The sequence below is a fragment of the Procambarus clarkii genome, chromosome 2 (assembly GCF_040958095.1).
Source record: "Procambarus clarkii isolate CNS0578487 chromosome 2, FALCON_Pclarkii_2.0, whole genome shotgun sequence".
Classification (NCBI taxonomy): domain Eukaryota; kingdom Metazoa; phylum Arthropoda; class Malacostraca; order Decapoda; family Cambaridae; genus Procambarus; species Procambarus clarkii.
In genome coordinates, this window is record NC_091151.1 from 61513085 (window position 1) to 61532752 (window position 19668).

Below are 19668 nucleotides of genomic sequence, written 5' to 3' on the forward strand. Positions count from 1 at the left end.
TTTTCTGGTAGGTCTCCCGTCTCCAGTAACCTACTATACACAATGGAGAGTGGCAAGCAAAGTGCCTCTGCACACTCTTTCAATACCCATGGTGAGATCCTGTCTGGATCAACAGCCTTTCTCACATCCAGATCCAACAGGTGTCTCTTGACCTCATCTCTCGTAATTTCGAACCCTTCCAAGGCCGCCTGGTTTACTGCCCTCTCTCCTAGCAGTGACCTCACCATTTTATGTTGTGAAGACCTCCTGGAACCTCTTGTTGAGTTCTTCACACACCTCTTTGTCATTCTCTGTATACCTGTCCTTGCCTGTTCTAAGTTTCATTACCTGTTCTTTAACTGTTGTTTTCCTCCTGATGTGACTGTGGAGTAGCTTTGGATCGGTCTTAGCTTTGCTTGCTAAGTCATTTTCATAATTTTTTTCTGCTTCCCTTCTCACACTAACATACTGATTCCTGGTCCTCTGGTATCTCTCTCTGCTTTCTGGTGTTCTTTTATTTCGGAAGTTCCTCCACACCCTTTTGTTCAGTACCTTTGCTTCCATACATGCCCTGTTAAACTATGGATTCTTCTTTTGCTTCTCGGGTTTTTCCCTTTGGGCCGGGATAAACCTGTTTACTGCCTCCTGACACTTTTGGGTGACATAGTCCATCATGTCTTGTACCGACTTAGCTTTGAGGTCTGTGTCCCCATGGTATATCCCGTAGGAAACTTCTCATCCCCTCATAATTTCCCTTTCGGTATGCCAGCTTTTTGTTTTCTAGTTGTTTTTTGGGGGGAGATATGTCCTAGCTCTGCCAAGTACTCAAAGATCAATACACTATGATCACTCATTCCCAAGGGTGCTTCCATCCTAACCTCCCTTATATTCCACTCATTAAGGGGTAAATATCAGATCAAGCATAGCTGGTTCATCCTCCCCTCTCATTCTTGTCGATCCCTTGATGTGGTGGCTTAGAAAGTTTCTTGTTGCCACGTCCAGCAGCTCAGCTCTCCATGTATCTGGTCCTCCATGCGGGTCTCTGTTCTCCCAATCAATCTTCATGTGGTTGAAATCTCCCATGATTAATAGTCCAGATCCATTCCTACTAGCGAGAGACGCTGTTCTCTCTATTATGTTATTGGTGGCAATGTTGTTTCTATCATATTCCTGTATGGGTCTTCTGTCATTTGGTGGTGGGTTATATATGACTGCAACTACAATTGTTTGTCCTCCAGTTGCTATTGTACCTGTTATGTAGTCACCGAAACCTTCACAGCCCTGAATAACCATTTCCTCAAAATCCCAGGCTTTTCTTACTTGCAGAGCTTCACCACCACCTCCTCTTCCTACTCTCTCTTTCTTCACAACATAGTAGTCCTGTGGAAACACTGCATTTGTTATGGTTTTCGTTAGCTTTGTTTCTGTTAGTATTATTATGCCTGGGTTTTCTTCAAGTACCCATTCTCCAAGTTTGTTTGTTTTATTTGTAATCCCATCTATGTTAGTGTACATTGAGACTCACTTTCTTCTGTCCCTTATCATGTTCCTTTCTTGGTGAGTGTTCTGCTGATGGGGGTAGCTGTTCCAAGGCGTGGGGAGTTGTGGGGTGGGTAACGGGTTCTCAGAGGATACTGGAGTGAGGGGTGGGGGTTCTAGTGAAGGGGGGGACAGGGAGGGAATGGGATGAAGGGGGAAGGACAGTGGGGAAAGGGGGGAAGTGGGATATGGTGAAAGCAGGGGAGGGGAAGCTGGGTGGGAGTGGGGAGGGAGAGGTGGCTGAACATTTGAGTGGGGGCAGGGAGGGTTTGGGGTAGGGGAGGTTTCTATGCAGAGGAGGGTGATGGAGTTGGCCTCCCCTCTGGTGTTACTGGGTTGCTGGTTGTGGGTTCCCCCCTCACATCTGGGGATGTTGAGTTGGGAGCTGTGTTTTCCTGGTTTTCTCCTCTCGCCTGGTGCTTCTTTTTTGTTTCTGCAGCCATGACTCTCTCCTCCCTCGTCATGTCCCTCTGGAGAAATACTTTTTTTAATTCTCCCACATTTTGCAGGTGGCTCTTCCTTGTTAGAATCTTCTCCTTTGTGGCCTCATTTGCAAACACTATCTTTAACACACGGTCTCTATCCTTGTTGTACCAGCCCATGTGTGTGTGTGTGTATGCGTGAGCACGCACGTGTGTGTGTGCATGTGTGCATGCGACTGTTTGTGCGAGCGTGTGTTTGTGTGTCCTCATATTTGTGTGTGTGTGTGTGAGATGGATGGGTGGGGGCGATCCAACCCTCTCACTGAGGTCAGAAGAAAGGATTGGGGGAGATAGGGAGAAGAGGGAGAGAGAGAGGAGGGAATGGGACAGAGAAGGGGGAGAGGTGAGGGGAAGAAATGTGGGGAGAAGGGGGGAGAGAGAGGGAGGAGAGAGGGAGGGAGAAGGGGGAGAGAGATTGAGAAAAAGTGTGTTTATGGGTGTATGTATTTATGGGTGTATGTATTTATGGGTGTATGTATTTATGGGTGTATGTATTTATGGGTGTATGTATTTATGGGTGTGTGTGTACTCACCTATTTGTGCTTGCAGGATCGAGCATTGGCTCTTGGATCCCGCCTTTCCAGCAATCGGCTGTTTACAGCAATGGCTCCTGTCCCATTTCCCTATCATACCTAATTTTAAAAGTATGAATAGAGTTTGCTTCTACAACCTGTTCCCCAAGTGCATTCCATTTTTCCACTACTCTCACACTAAAAGGAAACTTCCTAACATCTCTGTGACTCATCTGAGTTTCCAGTTTTCACCCATGTCCCCTCGTTCTGTTATTATTATGTGTGAACATTTCATCTATTTCCACTTTGTCAATTCATCTGAGTATTTTATATGTTCCTATCATATCTCCTCTCTCACTTCTTTTCTCTAGTGTCGTAAGGTTCAGTTCCCTCAGACGCTCTTCATATCCCATCCCTCGTAACTCTGGGACAAGCCTCGTCGCAAACCTCTGAACCTTCTCCAGTTTCCTTGTGTTTCTTCAGGTGGAGGCTCCATGATGGCGCGGCATACTCTAAGACTGGTCTCACGTAGGCAGTGTAAAGCGCCCTAAAAGCTTCCTCACTTAGGTTTCTGAATGAAGTTCTAATTTTCGCCAGTGTAGAGTACGCTGCTGTCGTTATCCTATTTATATGTGCCTCAGGAGTTAGATTAGGTGTCACATCCACTCCCAGGTCTCTTTCTCGAATCGTTACAGGTAGACAGTTCCCCTTCATTGTGTACTGTCCCTTTGGTCGTCTATCACCTGATCCCATTTCCATAACTTGACATTTACTGATGTTGAACTCCAGTAGCCATTTCCCTGACCATCTCTGCAACCTGTTTATGTCCACTTGGAGGATTCTACAATCGTCATCTGTCACAATTCTTCTCATTAGTTTTGCGTCATCCGCAAACATTGACATATATGATTCCACTCCTGTAAACATATCATTTACGTAAATTAGAAAGAAGATTGGTCCCAGCACCGATCCTTGAGGTACTCCACTCGTTACTGTTCGCCAGTCCGACTTCTCGCCCCTTACCATTACCCTCTGGCTCCTTCCTGTTAGGTAGTTCCTCACCCATGCTAGGCCTTTCTGCTTACTCCTGCCTGCCCCTCAAGTTTGTAAAGCATTCTCATGTGCTGTACTGTATCAAAGGCTTTTTGGCAGTCAAGAAATATGCAGTCTGCCCAGCCTTCTCTGTCCTGCCTTATCCTTGTTACTTTGTCATAGAGTTCTAAAAGGTTTGTTAGGTATGATTTCCCTGTCCGGAACCCATGTTGGTGCTTGTTTACAAACCCAATGCTCTCCAGGTGCCCAACAAGTCTTAGCCTAATTATTCTTTTAAGTATTTTGCAGGGGATGCTTGTCAGTGATATGGGTCTGTAGTTAAGTGCCTCCTCCCTATCACCTTTCTTGAAAATCTGAACGACATATGCCTCCTTCCAGCAACTAGGCAATTTTCTCCCACATAAGTGACTCATTAAAGATCATTGCCAGAGGCATGCTGAGAGCCTGCGCTGCCTCTTTTAGTATCCACGGTGATACTTTGTCTGGTCCAACCGCTTTATTTGCATCCAGTATTGTCAACTGTTTCATTACCTCCTCTGCTGTCACCTCTATATCTGATAGTCTTTCATCTAGGGTAATCTCTTCTAACAATGGGAGTCACTCAGGCTCAGTTGTGAACACTCCATGGAAACTTGTATTCTGTACCTCGCAGATTTCCTTGTCGCTTTCTGTATATGCCCCTTCTGTTTTCCTCAGTCTTGTCACTTGGTCATTTACCGACATCTTCCTTCTTATTTGGCTATGTAGTAATTTAGGTTGCTTTTTCGCTTTCATTGCAATATCATTCTCATAATTTCTTTCCGACACTCGTCTTATGTTAATGTAATCGTTCCTAGCTCTGTTACATCTAATCCTGTTGTCCTCTGTCCTTTGTCTTCTGTACTTCCTCCATTCCCTCTGGCTTCTCACTTTTGCTTCCTGACACTGTCTATTAAACCATGGGTTATTATATTCCCTCCTCCTTTTTTTTCCTTTGCTGTTGGAATAAATCTCTCTTCAGCCTCCTTGCATTTCCATATGACTTGGTTCATCATATCTTGCACTGTTTTTCCTCTAATTTCTTCCTCCCCGTGCACTTCTCCCAGGTAGTCCCTTATCCTCCTGTAGTCCCCTCTTCTGTAATCAAGTCTCCTTACTCGGACCTCTTGTCCTTTGGTCACAGTTTTAAGCTCTATCATATAGTCAAAGACTAGGAAACAATGGTCACTGGCTCCTAGTGGTAATTCATGTTCTAAATGCTCGATGTCTTCTACATTCTGGGTGAAAACGAGGTCTAATAGGCTGGGCGTATCCCTTCCTTTTTCCCTAGTGTCTTCCTTCACATGCTGTGTTAGGAAATTCCTGTCAATAACGTCTACCAGCTTCGCTCCCCAGATCTCCTCCCCGCCATGCGGATTCTTCGTTTCCCAATATATCTCGCCGTGATTTAGGTCCCTCATGACCAGCAGCTTTGCCTTCATTCTATGTGCTTTAGTTGCTGCCCTCTGCAGTTCATCTATACATGTCTTGTTGCTGTCTTCATACTCCTGCCTGGTCCTTCTACTGTTTGATGGGGGATTGTAGAGTATCAAGATTACTATCTTCTTCCCATCCACTGTCAGAGTTCCATGTACGGAGTTCGTGCTTTCATTGGTACCCGGATTTTCCAGCTCATCAAACTTCCATTTCCACTTTATTAGGAGTGCCACTCCTCCTCCCTGTCTTTGTGTCCTTTCTTTTCTTATCACCTGGTACCCCTCTGGAATGATTGCATCAGAGATCATGCCATTTATTTTAGTTTCCACTATTGCCACTATGTCTGGGTCTGCCTCACTAACTCTTTCTTCTATTTCTTCTGCTTTATTGGATATCCCATCAGCATTGGTGTACCAAACCTTGAGACTCTTCTTGGGAACTCTGGTGCCAGAGTTCCCCCTTTTGCCGGGAGTCTGGGGGGGTACTGGGAGTAGTAGGGATGGCAACGCACAGGCCCTTTTTTTCTGGGGAAAAAAAGGGCCTGTGCGTTGCCATGGTTTTCAGGTGAATTTGGGGGGGAAAAAAGGGCCTGTGCGTTGCCATGGTTTTCAGGTGAATTTGGGGAGTCACAGATTTGGAATTAGGGAATTCTTATAATGAAAAAATAATGGCATACGAGTTTGTTAAAGTTCTTATGAGAAAAATAATTTCCGAGACTTAGAAGTTTGTTAAGGCCTTATGGGACAAATTCAAGTAACGTATGTATCTCTTTAGGGTTTCCATGAGAACTCTACGGACATGTTTTACATGTTTTCAACTTACAAAATCGTCTATGTAAGCCTTAGTTATTCATATAAATTTAGAAAATCACCTGTGTAAGTCATGGTTTTCAAGTCTCGTACATCACACCCCCCTCCCTCCCTCCCCCCTTACCTCGCAATCTCTCGCGTCACCTTTATTTACCTTACGCCCGGCCAGCCAGACATCGCATACAGGGATACCTTTATCTTATCTTATCTTATCCATAATATCTGGACCGTCCCTCCTCTCTCTCTCTCTCCCTCCTCTCTCTCTCTCTCCCTCCTCTCTCTCTCCTCTTCATATTATTCCCTCTTCCTATTTTCTGACATACTAATATTTTATTCCTTTTTCATTAACCAGTCAGTTTTATACAAATCAACCGAAGCATCTCAATGTAACCTTTAATACTGAAACTGCCTCAGAGACTATCTAAGCTGGCCCCAGCTACCTGCCCCAGGCTATCTGCCCGAGGCAATCATCACCTGATTACCTGCCCCAGACATCTACCAGTCATTGTCGGCGTTCGCCACCGTAATAATTTATATATATATACATTAAGCGTTAATAAAACTTATTTATTTATTTAGTCATCTAATTCGTAGTTTACACAATTTATAATAAACTATTCAGTTATCCCGAAGTTCTAAGAAGCTCGCTCCTCAATCCGCCCGTATAATAACAGTTTCAGATAGCGTTTACGCATGTAGCCACTACCTCCGTCCCTATCTCACAAGGCGGAGGGTCATCTCCGTAATCATACATTATCTAGCGTAGCCTCAACACCTGTTCATACCTCTCACCGCTCCGCATCTCACTCCTGCATCACCTACACCGACCCCACCAAACACCGCTGCTATCTTATCGTCACAATCTTATCTAGACCTGTCTCTCTCTACCTTACACCTTACTCTCCCTAATCATTATCGTTAATATTGTTCTTTCTCAAATCCGTACAGCTATATGAACTTTGTAATACTAGTTCCATACATTAAACAAAACAGTTTTCTCAAATCAATCGGTTCAATTGTCAAACCTTAGCTCATGTCCTCGCATTACTTCCCTCGCACATCTTGTTTATTAACCCCATCATACCTGGTAAATAAGATCAAGACAGTTACTAAGCTCCAGCTCTCGTCGCCGCTTTAGTTCTCTCTCGTATCTTCGTTAATAACAGTCCAATTTCCCTGAAATTTTTACCCTCTGTATTTCAAACACCGTAAATAAAAACCAGTTCAGTTATCAAGTTTCAACTCTTGTGCCCCAGCTTAGTTCATTTTGTACAAGTTCATTATTTCCAACTAAATCACCCTGAGATTTAAGATCACCGTATTTCTAACGTAGTAAAATTAATCGGGGGGCATTAACCAAGCTACATTTCCTCAGCCTTAGATCATCAGACATAAATATATCCGACCAAATTCCTCTCCTGCATATCTGCTTATCAGAATAATTACATTACCCTCCCCTCCCCAACGTACCCAAACCTTCAATAATCATACTGTATTTGCATATTTTCTCTATATTCAGCTATGTTCTTCACTTTTTGTCCACGTTTTCTGTGTTCATTCCATGTTCTACAAATGTTCACAGCATGCTCAGTTCAAATTTTGTTTTCTGCCCGTTTTCCCCTATGTTCACTATGTTCTTTGTCATGTTTTCTTGTGCATCATATGTTCTCTGTATAACTTTTATACTCAATATTCATATTCTCAATGTTCTTAGCACATTCTTCACATTTTCCATGTTTTTCTGCATTCGTTCTATGTTCTATAAATGTTCACAGCGTGCTCAGTTCAATTCTTTTCTACCGCTTTCCCCGTATGTTCACTATGTTCTTTATCATGTTTTCATGCACATCATATGTTCACTGTATAACTTTTATACTCAATATTCATGTTCTCAATGTTCTTAGCCTGTTCTTCTCACGTTCAGTGTTCTTTCTTTGTATTCCCCATGTTCTTATCATGTCTTCATATTCTCTATAAGTTCATATTCCCTGCATGTTCTCTCTATTCATCAACTTTTTCTTACATGTTTTCTGTGTTCACCGTATGTTCACTGTGTTCATTCCCTTACTTAACCTCAATTTTTTTTATGTTCTTTGTTTCTTCCATTCGCTAAATAGTTCTTTGTCAAATATTAGCATCAGCATTACAGTTCCCTCAACAATTTTAGTCACCAAGTTTTATTTTCAAAACTATATCAAAGTAATTCTCGTTGTCAACTTAATAGTTCTACCAGCCATGTTCGTAAACAAAATCTACACTTTATTCAGTTCCAAATTTACAAAGACAAACCTTTCTTGCAACTTCTTAACTAAAAATGTTTCGCCAATCAACTAAAACATAGTCACTTTCATCATTTCTTAACTAAACTTATTCCCCCAGTCATCAGAAAATAACCGTGTTCTTCATGTTTCATTGTCATTTCTTATCTAAAAAATTATCTGCCAATCATCAGAAAAAGTCATGTTCATCATGTTTTGGCTTTTGCTCAACTAAAAGTATTCATCGGTCAACTAAAAAATAGTTACTTCATCATGTTTCCTTGTCATTTCTTAACTGAAATATCACTTCTCTCATTTTTAAAATAGTCAGGATTAATCTCATTCAACACCGTTCTTAACTAAAGTAACCTTTTGCTTAGCTAAAAATTGTCAAAGGAATCTTTCAGCACTGTTCATAACTAACTTTATCCATCGTCAAGTAAGAAAATATAGTCAAAGATATCTATCATCGTCGTTCTTAACCGCCCTTTATACTTTGTGGAGCACTAAAAATAGTCAAATGTAACTTTTTCAACACTTTCGTAACTAAAATTATATGTCGCTAAGTAAGAAAAAATAGTCAAATGTAACTTTTTCAGCACTTTCGTAAAAATTATATGTCGTTAAGTAAGAAAAATAGTCAAAGGTGCTCTCCGTTACACCAAAGTTACTCTTCGAGAAATCAAAGACACTCTTCAATACATCAAGGACTTACTCAAAGACACCAAAGTTACACTCTAAGACATCCTTCGAGATATCAAAGACATCCTTTCAGACTTCAATGGGACTCTTCCATTCATCAAAGACATTCTCTAAGCCCTCAAAGTTATTCTCAGAACAATCAAAAGTTATTCCAAGGCAACAAAAGTTATTCTCAGAACAATCAAAAGTTATTCCAAGACAGCAAAAGTCATTCTCAGAGCTATCAAAATTATTCTCGGAGTCATCAAAGGTATTCTCTAAATCACTTTTGGTCATTAAAGTTAATTTCTATGTTATAAAAGTTTGTCTCAGAGACATCTAAAGTTAATCTTAGAGTTATCAAATGTAATCTCTAACTCACTTTTGTTCATCAAAGTTGATCTCAGAGTTAACAAAGGTAATCTCTAACTCACTCTCGTTCATCAAAGTTGTTTCAAAGACATCAAAGTTAATCTCAGAGTTATCCAAAGATATTCTCATGTCCACAAAGTTAATCCAAGAGACGTCAAAGTTAATCTCAGACATCTTCGTTCATAAAAGTTATTCTCAGAGACATCTAAAGTTATTCTGAGCTATCAAACTTGTTCTCAAAGACATCAAATGTTATTCACAGAGTCATCAAAGTTATTTTGTAACTCACTTTGTTCATAAAAGTTATTCTCAGAGACATCAAAAGTTAATCTCAAAGTCATCAAATGTTATTCTCTATGACATAAAATTTATTCTCAGAGACATCTAAAGATAATCTTGCTCATCAAAGTTTATCTCTAAGGCATAAAAGTTATTCTCAGAGGCATAAAAGTTATTCTCAGAGACGTGAAAGTTAATCTCAGAGTTAACAAAGGTAATCTCTAACTCACTTTCGTTCAACATATTAATTCTCTAACTCCTCAAAGTTAATCTCTAAGACAACAAAGTCTTTCTCAGAGCTAGCAAACTTGTTCTCAAAGTCATCAAAGTTATTCTAAGACATCATCTTTCATCAAAGATATTCTCTCTAAGTCATCAAAGTTATTCTAAGACATCATCTTTCATCAAAGATATTCTCTCTAAGCCATCAATGCTCTTCTCTAAGACATAAAAGTTAAAAAACAGTCATCAAAGTTACTCTCTAAGGCATAAAAGTTATTCTCAGAGGCATAAAAGTTATTCCCAGAGCTATCAAAGTTATTCTCAAAGTCATCAAAGTTATTCAAAGAGCTAACAAAAGTTATTCTCTAAGTAGCCTTTCGTTCATCAGAGAAGCTTTCTAAGACATCTTCGTTCATCAATGTTGATCTCTAAGTCACCTTGGTTCATCAAAGAAACTCTCCTTCTTCCATCAAGTTATACTTTAAGACAACATTGTTGTTCTCTAAGACATCTTCAGGCATAAAATTTCTCTCCAAATGTAACTAGTTCAGCTTTTCATATCAAACTTACACTTCTGTTAAATATATTTTCTTAGACATTTTACCTTTTAAACTGTTCTCTGAACTACACTGTTCAAACCTACGTAACCTATCCTCTCCACCCAATGTTACTTAGTTAACGTAACGTTCCTAAACCTAACTTTACCTATCCTAACATAACTTACCTTACCTTACCTATCTTACCTAACTTTACCTATCTTACCTAACTTAACCTGCATAACCTAACTTTACCTATGTTACCTTACCTTACCTATCTTACCTAACCTAACCTAACTTTACCTATGTTACCTTACCTTACCTACCTTTCCTAACTTAACCTGCTTAACCTATCTTACCTATCTTACCTAACTTTACCTATCTTACCTAACTTAACTTTCATAACCTAACTTTACCTATCCTAACATAACTTACCTTACCTTCCCTATCTTACCTAACTTTACCTGCTTAACCTATCTTACCTATCTTACCTAACTTTACCTATCTTACCTAACTTAACTTTCATAACCTAACTTTACCTATCCTAACATAACTTACCTTACCTTCCCTATCTTACCTAACTTTACCTATCCTATCCTAACCTAACTTGTCTTACCTAACTTAATCTTACATTCCCAAACTGATGTATCCTAACTTATCTAGTCCAACCAGACATGCTCTAACTTACATAAGTATTCCTTCTTGTCTTTGTGTTTCGTCAATCATTGTCTCATATTCATTTACTCATTTCATTAGTTAATTTCTCATATGGTCACTTATGCATTTCAAGTGTTATTTGTTTAAGATTGAGTGTTTAACCATTTCAAAGGTTTTTGTTATATATGGGAACTTACTCGTTTCAAGGGCCAATTTCTCAAATGGTCATTTTTGCAGATCAAGGGTTATTTGTTAAAGTTCATCAAGTTGCTCATAAGTTGTATTTATTATGTTTGTTATCATATGTTCTTATTCCCCAACCCCTTAACCTAACCTCTTGTAATCTTAGTGTATTTGGTAGGTTCTATCATATGTTCTTATTCCCCAACCCCTTAACCTAACCTCTTGTAATCTTAGTGTATTTGGTAGGTTCTATCATATGTTCTTATTCCCCAACCCTTTAACCTAACCTTATGTATATTTTTACCCAAACCTTCTTTCCTTCTTTTACTTTGATTCTCCTACTCCTTCTAACCCTCCTTTTCTATCTCTCTCCCTTATTCTCTTTCTTCCTCCCCCTCTCTCTCCCTCATTTGCTCAAATGCTCTCTTGTTTCTCAATTTCAAGTCTTAGTAGATCTGATTCTTTACTATTGTAATTCTATTATTACTAAGATAAAGAATGAACTTATATGTGAAATCAAAGTAAAGAAGGAAAGAAGGTTAAGTGGGATGGTGGGTTTGGGTAAAAATATACAAAAAGGAGAAACAAAACTACATCTGAAAGGTTAGGTTAAAGGGTTGGGGAATAAGAACATATGATAGAACCTACCAAATACACTAAGATTACAAGAGGTTAGGTTAAGGGGTTGGGGAATAAGAACATATGATAGAACCTACCAAATACACTAAGATTACAAGAGGTTAGGTTAAGGGGTTGGGGAATAAGAACATATGATAACAAACATAATAAATACAACTTATGAGCAACTTGATGAACTTTAACAAATAACCCTTGATCTGCAAAAATGACCATTTGAGAAATTGGCCCTTGAAACGAGTAAGTTCCCATATATAACAAAAACCTTTGAAATGGTTAAACACTCAATCTTAAACAAATAACACTTGAAATGCATAAGTGACCATTTGAGAAATTAACTAATGAAATGAGTAAATGAATATGAGACAATGATTGACGAAACACAAAGACAAGAAGGAATACTTATGTAAGTTAGAGCATGTCTGGTTGGACTAGATAAGTTAGGATACATCAGTTTGGGAATGTAAGATTAAGTTAGGTAAGACAAGTTAGGTTAGGATAGGATAGGTAAAGTTAGGTAAGATAGGGAAGGTAAGGTAAGTTATGTTAGGATAGGTAAAGTTAGGTTATGAAAGTTAAGTTAGGTAAGATAGGTAAAGTTAGGTAAGATAGGTAAGATAGGTTAAGCAGGTAAAGTTAGGTAAGATAGGGAAGGTAAGGTAAGTTATGTTAGGATAGGTAAAGTTAGGTTATGAAAGTTAAGTTAGGTAAGATAGGTAAAGTTAGGTAAGATAGGTAAGATAGGTTAAGCAGGTTAAGTTAGGAAAGGTAGGTAAGGTAAGGTAACATAGGTAAAGTTAGGTTAGGTTAGGTAAGATAGGTAAGGTAAGGTAACATAGGTAAAGTTAGGTTATGCAGGTTAAGTTAGGTAAGATAGGTAAAGTTAGGTAAGATAGGTAAGGTAAGGTAAGTTATGTTAGGATAGGTAAAGTTAGGTTTAGGAACGTTACGTTAACTAAGTAACATTGGGTGGAGAGGATAGGTTACGTAGGTTTGAACAGTGTAGTTCAGAGAACAGTTTAAAAGGTAAAATGTCTAAGAAAATATATTTAACAGAAGTGTAAGTTTGATATGAAAAGCTGAACTAGTTACATTTGGAGAGAAATTTTATGCCTGAAGATGTCTTAGAGAACAACAATGTTGTCTTAAAGTATAACTTGATGGAAGAAGGAGAGTTTCTTTGATGAACCAAGGTGACTTAGAGATCAACATTGATGAACGAAGATGTCTTAGAAAGCTTCTCTGATGAACGAAAGGCTACTTAGAGAATAACTTTTGTTAGCTCTTTGAATAACTTTGATGACTTTGAGAATAACTTTGATAGCTCTGGGAATAACTTTTATGCCTCTGAGAATAACTTTTATGCCTTAGAGAGTAACTTTGATGACTGTTTTTTAACTTTTATGTCTTAGAGAAGAGCATTGATGGCTTAGAGAGAATATCTTTGATGAAAGATGATGTCTTAGAATAACTTTGATGACTTAGAGAGAATATCTTTGATGAAAGATGATGTCTTAGAATAACTTTGATGACTTTGAGAACAAGTTTGCTAGCTCTGAGAAAGACTTTGTTGTCTTAGAGATTAACTTTGAGGAGTTAGAGAATTAATATGTTGAACGAAAGTGAGTTAGAGATTACCTTTGTTAACTCTGAGATTAACTTTCACGTCTCTGAGAATAACTTTTATGCCTCTGAGAATAACTTTTATGCCTTAGAGATAAACTTTGATGAGCAAGATTATCTTTAGATGTCTCTGAGAATAAATTTTATGTCATAGAGAATAACATTTGATGACTTTGAGATTAACTTTTGATGTCTCTGAGAATAACTTTTATGAACAAAGTGAGTTACAAAATAACTTTGATGACTCTGTGAATAACATTTGATGTCTTTGAGAACAAGTTTGATAGCTCAGAATAACTTTAGATGTCTCTGAGAATAACTTTTATGAACGAAGATGTCTGAGATTAACTTTGACGTCTCTTGGATTAACTTTGTGGACATGAGAATATCTTTGGATAACTCTGAGATTAACTTTGATGTCTTTGAAACAACTTTGATGAACGAGAGTGAGTTAGAGATTACCTTTGTTAACTCTGAGATCAACTTTGATGAACAAAAGTGAGTTAGAGATTACATTTGATAACTCTAAGATTAACTTTAGATGTCTCTGAGACAAACTTTTATAACATAGAAATTAACTTTAATGACCAAAAGTGAGTTAGAGAATACCTTTGATGACTCCGAGAATAATTTTGATAGCTCTGAGAATGACTTTTGCTGTCTTGGAATAACTTTTGATTGTTCTGAGAATAACTTTTGTTGCCTTGGAATAACTTTTGATTGTTCTGAGAATAACTTTGAGGGCTTAGAGAATGTCTTTGATGAATGGAAGAGTCCCATTGAAGTCTGAAAGGATGTCTTTGATATCTCGAAGGATGTCTTAGAGTGTAACTTTGGTGTCTTTGAGTAAGTCCTTGATGTATTGAAGAGTGTCTTTGATTTCTCGAAGAGTAACTTTGGTGTAACGGAGAGCACCTTTGACTATTTTTCTTACTTAACGACATATAATTTTTACGAAAGTGCTGAAAAAGTTACATTTGACTATTTTTTCTTACTTAGCGACATATAATTTTAGTTACGAAAGTGTTGAAAAAGTTACATTTGACTATTTTTAGTGCTCCACAAAGTATAAAGGGCGGTTAAGAACGACGATGATAGATATCTTTGACTATATTTTCTTACTTGACGATGGATAAAGTTAGTTATGAACAGTGCTGAAAGATTCCTTTGACAATTTTTAGCTAAGCAAAAGGTTACTTTAGTTAAGAACGGTGTTGAATGAGATTAATCCTGACTATTTTAAAAATGAGAGAAGTGATATTTCAGTTAAGAAATGACAAGGAAACATGATGAAGTAACTATTTTTTAGTTGACCGATGAATACTTTTAGTTGAGCAAAAGCCAAAACATGATGAACATGACTTTTTCTGATGATTGGCAGATAATTTTTTAGATAAGAAATGACAATGAAACATGAAGAACACGGTTATTTTCTGATGACTGGGGGAATAAGTTTAGTTAAGAAATGATGAAAGTGACTATGTTTTAGTTGATTGGCGAAACATTTTTAGTTAAGAAGTTGCAAGAAAGGTTTGTCTTTGTAAATTTGGAACTGAATAAAGTGTAGATTTTGTTTACGAACATGGCTGGTAGAACTATTAAGTTGACAACGAGAATTACTTTGATATAGTTTTGAAAATAAAACTTGGTGACTAAAATTGTTGAGGGAACTGTAATGCTGATGCTAATATTTGACAAAGAACTATTTAGCGAATGGAAGAAACAAAGAACATAAAAAAAATTGAGGTTAAGTAAGGGAATGAACACAGTGAACATACGGTGAACACAGAAAACATGTAAGAAAAAGTTGATGAATAGAGAGAACATGCAGGGAATATGAACTTATAGAGAATATGAAGACATGATAAGAACATGGGGAATACAAAGAAAGAACACTGAACGTGAGAAGAACAGGCTAAGAACATTGAGAACATGAATATTGAGTATAAAAGTTATACAGTGAACATATGATGTGCATGAAAACATGATAAAGAACATAGTGAACATACGGGGAAAGCGGTAGAAAAGAATTGAACTGAGCACGCTGTGAACATTTATAGAACATAGAACGAATGCAGAAAAACATGGAAAATGTGAAGAATGTGCTAAGAACATTGAGAATATGAATATTGAGTATAAAAGTTATACAGAGAACATATGATGCACAAGAAAACATGACAAAGAACATAGTGAACATAGGGGAAAACGGGCAGAAAACAAAATTTGAACTGAGCATGCTGTGAACATTTGTAGAACATGGAATGAACACAGAAAACGTGGACAAAAAGTGAAGAACATAGCTGAATATAGAGAAAATATGCAAATACAGTATGATTATTGAAGGTTTGGGTACGTTGGGGAGGGGAGGGTAATGTAATTATTCTGATAAGCAGATATGCAGGAGAGGAATTTGGTCGGATATATTTATGTCTGATGATCTAAGGCTGAGGAAATGTAGCTTGGTTAATGCCCCCCGATTAATTTTACTACGTTAGAAATACGGTGATCTTAAATCTCAGGGTGATTTAGTTGGAAATAATGAACTTGTACAAAATGAACTAAGCTGGGGCACAAGAGTTGAAACTTGATAACTGAACTGGTTTTTATTTACGGTGTTTGAAATACAGAGGGTAAAAATTTCAGGGAAATTGGACTGTTATTAACGAAGATACGAGAGAGAACTAAAGCGGCGACGAGAGCTGGAGCTTAGTAACTGTCTTGATCTTATTTACCAGGTATGATGGGGTTAATAAACAAGATGTGCGAGGGAAGTAATGCGAGGACATGAGCTAAGGTTTGACAATTGAACCGATTGATTTGAGAAAACTGTTTTGTTTAATGTATGGAACTAGTATTACAAAGTTCATATAGCTGTACGGATTTGAGAAAGAACAATATTAACGATAATGATTAGGGAGAGTAAGGTGTAAGGTAGAGAGAGACAGGTCTAGATAAGATTGTGACGATAAGATAGCAGCGGTGTTTGGTGGGGTCGGTGTAGGTGATGCAGGAGTGAGATGCGGAGCGGTGAGAGGTATGAACAGGTGTTGAGGCTACGCTAGATAATGTATGATTACGGAGATGACCCTCCGCCTTGTGAGATAGGGACGGAGGTAGTGGCTACATGCGTAAACGCTATCTGAAACTGTTATTATACGGGCGGATTGAGGAGCGAGCTTCTTAGAACTTCGGGATAACTGAATAGTTTATTATAAATTGTGTAAACTACGAATTAGATGACTAAATAAATAAATAAGTTTTATTAACGCTTAATGTATATATATATAAATTATTACGGTGGCGAACGCCGACAATGACTGGTAGATGTCTGGGGCAGGTAATCAGGTGATGATTGCCTCGGGCAGATAGCCTGGGGCAGGTAGCTGGGGCCAGCTTAGATAGTCTCTGAGGCAGTTTCAGTATTAAAGGTTACATTGAGATGCTTCGGTTGATTTGTATAAAACTGACTGGTTAATGAAAAAGGAATAAAATATTAGTATGTCAGAAAATAGGAAGAGGGAATAATATGAAGAGGAGAGAGAGAGAGGAGGGAGAGAGAGAGAGAGGAGGGAGAGAGAGAGAGAGGAGGGACGGTCCAGATATTATGGATAAGATAAGATAAGATAAAGGTATCCCTGTATGCGATGTCTGGCTGGCCGGGCGTAAGGTAAATAAAGGTGACGCGAGAGATTGCGAGGTAAGGGGGGAGGGAGGGAGGGGGGTGTGATGTACGAGACTTGAAAACCATGACTTACACAGGTGATTTTCTAAATTTATATGAATAACTAAGGCTTACATAGACGATTTTGTAAGTTGAAAACATGTAAAACATGTCCGTAGAGTTCTCATGGAAACCCTAAAGAGATACATACGTTACTTGAATTTGTCCCATAAGGCCTTAACAAACTTCTAAGTCTCGGAAATTATTTTTCTCATAAGAACTTTAACAAACTCGTATGCCATTATTTTTTCATTATAAGAATTCCCTAATTCCAAATCTGTGACTCCCCAAATTCACCTGAAAACCATGGCAACGCACAGGCCCTTTTTTCCCCCCCAAATTCACCTGAAAACCATGGCAACGCACAGGCCCTTTTTTTCCCCAGAAAAAAAAGGGCCTGTGCGTTGCCATCCCTACTACTACTGGGGGGATGTCTGGAGGGTGAGTGGGGGCTGTGGGGGTGTCTGGGGGGTGCTAGGTGGTGCCTGGGAGTGCCTGGTAGGCAAATGGGGTCCGGGCATCTAGAGGGGTAGGAAGGGCATAATGGGTCTGAAAGTTAGGAAGAGTCTGATGGCATAGGGGGGTTGAGAAATAGAGTGAGACTGAGAGTCAGATAGAGGTTGAGAGGTTGGGGGGGAGAAGGATATTGAGGGCAGAGGGCTGAGAGGAGAATGGAGCATGGGTGCTGGGAGTGGAAGAGAGGGTGTATTAGTTAGGGGAGGGGGGAATTGGGCGTAGGTGGGGATTTTGGGGTAGAAGAGGGAGAAGGTGTTAGGGGGTTACAAGGTGATTGGGTTAAAGGTGGGCTGGAGGTGCATAGGAGGGGTGATGGTTGGATGGGGTTTGGGGGGTGAGTGGAAGAGGGGTGCAGTGGAAGCTGGGATGGAGCAGTGTGTGTGTGTGTGTGTGTGTGTGTGTGTGTGTGTGTGTGTGTTTGTGTGTGTGTGTGTGTGTGTGTTTGTGTGTGTGTGTGTGTGTGTGTACTCACCTAATTGTGCTTGCGGGGGTTGAGCTTTGGCTCTTTGGTCCTGCCTCTCAACCGTCAATCAACTGATGTACAGATTCCTGAGCCTACTGGGCTCTATCATATCTACATTTTAAACTGTGTATGGAGTCAGCCTCCACCACATCACTTCCTAGTGCATTCCATTTACTAACTACTCTAACACTGAAAAAGTTCTTTCTAATATCTCTGTGGCTCATTTGGGTACTCAGCTTCCACCTGTGTCCCCTTGTTCGCGTCCCTCCAGTGTTGAATAGTTCATCCTTCTTTACCCGGTAGATTTCCCTGAGGATTTTGTAGGTTGTGATCATGTTCCCCCTTACTCTTCTGTCTTCCAGTGTCGTAAGGTGCATTTCCCGCAGCCTTTCCTCATAACTCATGCCTCTTAGTTCTGGGACTTGTCTAGTAGCATACCTTTGGACTTTTTCCAGCTTCGTCTTGTGCTTGACAAGGTACAGGCTCCATGCTGGGGCCGCATACTCCAGGATTGGTCTTACATATGTGGTGTACAAGATTCTGAATGATTCCTTACACAGGTTCCTGAACACCGTTTTGATGTTAGCCAGCCTCGCATATGCCGCAGACGTTATTCTCTTTTTATGTGGGCTTTAGGAGACAGGTTTGGTGTGATATCAACTCCTAGATCTTTCTCTCTGTTTCATTAAGTACTTCATTTCCTGTTCTGTATCCTGTGTCTGGCCTCCTGTTTCCACTGCGTAGTTTCATTACTTTGCATTTACTCGGGTTGAACTTTAACAGCCATTTGTTGGACCATTCACTCAGTCTATCTAGGTCATCTTGTAGCCTCCTACTATCATCCTCTATTTCAATCCTCCTCATAATTTTTGCATCGTCGGCAAACATTGAGAGGAACGAATCTATACCCTGTGTGTGTGTGTGTGTGTGTGTGTGTTTACTAGTTGTGTTTTGCGGGGTTGAGCTTTGCTCTTTGGGCCCGCCTCTCAACTGTCAATCAACTGTTTACTAACTACTTTTTTTTTTTTTTTTTTTTTCCCACACCACACACACACACACCCCAGGAAGCAACCCGTGACAGCTGACTAACTCCCAGGTACCTATTTACTGCTAGGTAACAGGGGCACTTAGGGTGAAAGAAACTTTGCCCATTTGTTTCTGCCTCGTGCGGGAATCGAACCCGCGTGACAGAATTACGAATCCTGCGCGCTATCCCCCAGGCTACGAGGCCCCATAAACATTATTGCCAACAGCATTTGGTGTTCCCAGGCGGTCACCCATCCAAGTACTAACCAAACCCAACGTTGCTTAACTTCGCTGATCGGACGAGAAGCGGTGTTCTCAACGTGGTATGGCCGTTGTGTGTGTGTACTTACCTAATCTTACCTAATTGTGCTTGTGGGGGTTTAGCTCTGGCTCTTTGGTCCCGCCCCACAACCATCAATCAACAGGTGTACAGGTTCCTGAGCCTATTGGGCTCTATCATATCTACACTTGAAGTTGTGTATGAAGTCAGCATTCACCACATCACTTCCTAATGCATTCCATTTGACTACTACTCTGACACTGAAACAATTCTTTCTAACGTCTCTATGGCTCATTTGGGCACTCAATTTCCACCTGTGTCCCCTATTGCATGTGCCCCTTGTGTCAAAAAGTCTGTCTTTATCTACCCTATCAATTCCTTTGAGA

At 39.4% G+C, this 19668-nt stretch overlaps 1 non-coding gene across 1 annotated transcript; it reads right to left on the minus strand.

Moving 5' to 3' along the window:
• Positions 1 to 19220: 19220 nt before the first annotated feature.
• Positions 19221 to 19339, minus strand: LOC138367373 (5S ribosomal RNA). Its single transcript, XR_011229346.1, has one exon. It is a non-coding gene; the product is annotated as a 5S ribosomal RNA (ribosomal RNA).
• Positions 19340 to 19668: the final 329 nt, after the last annotated feature.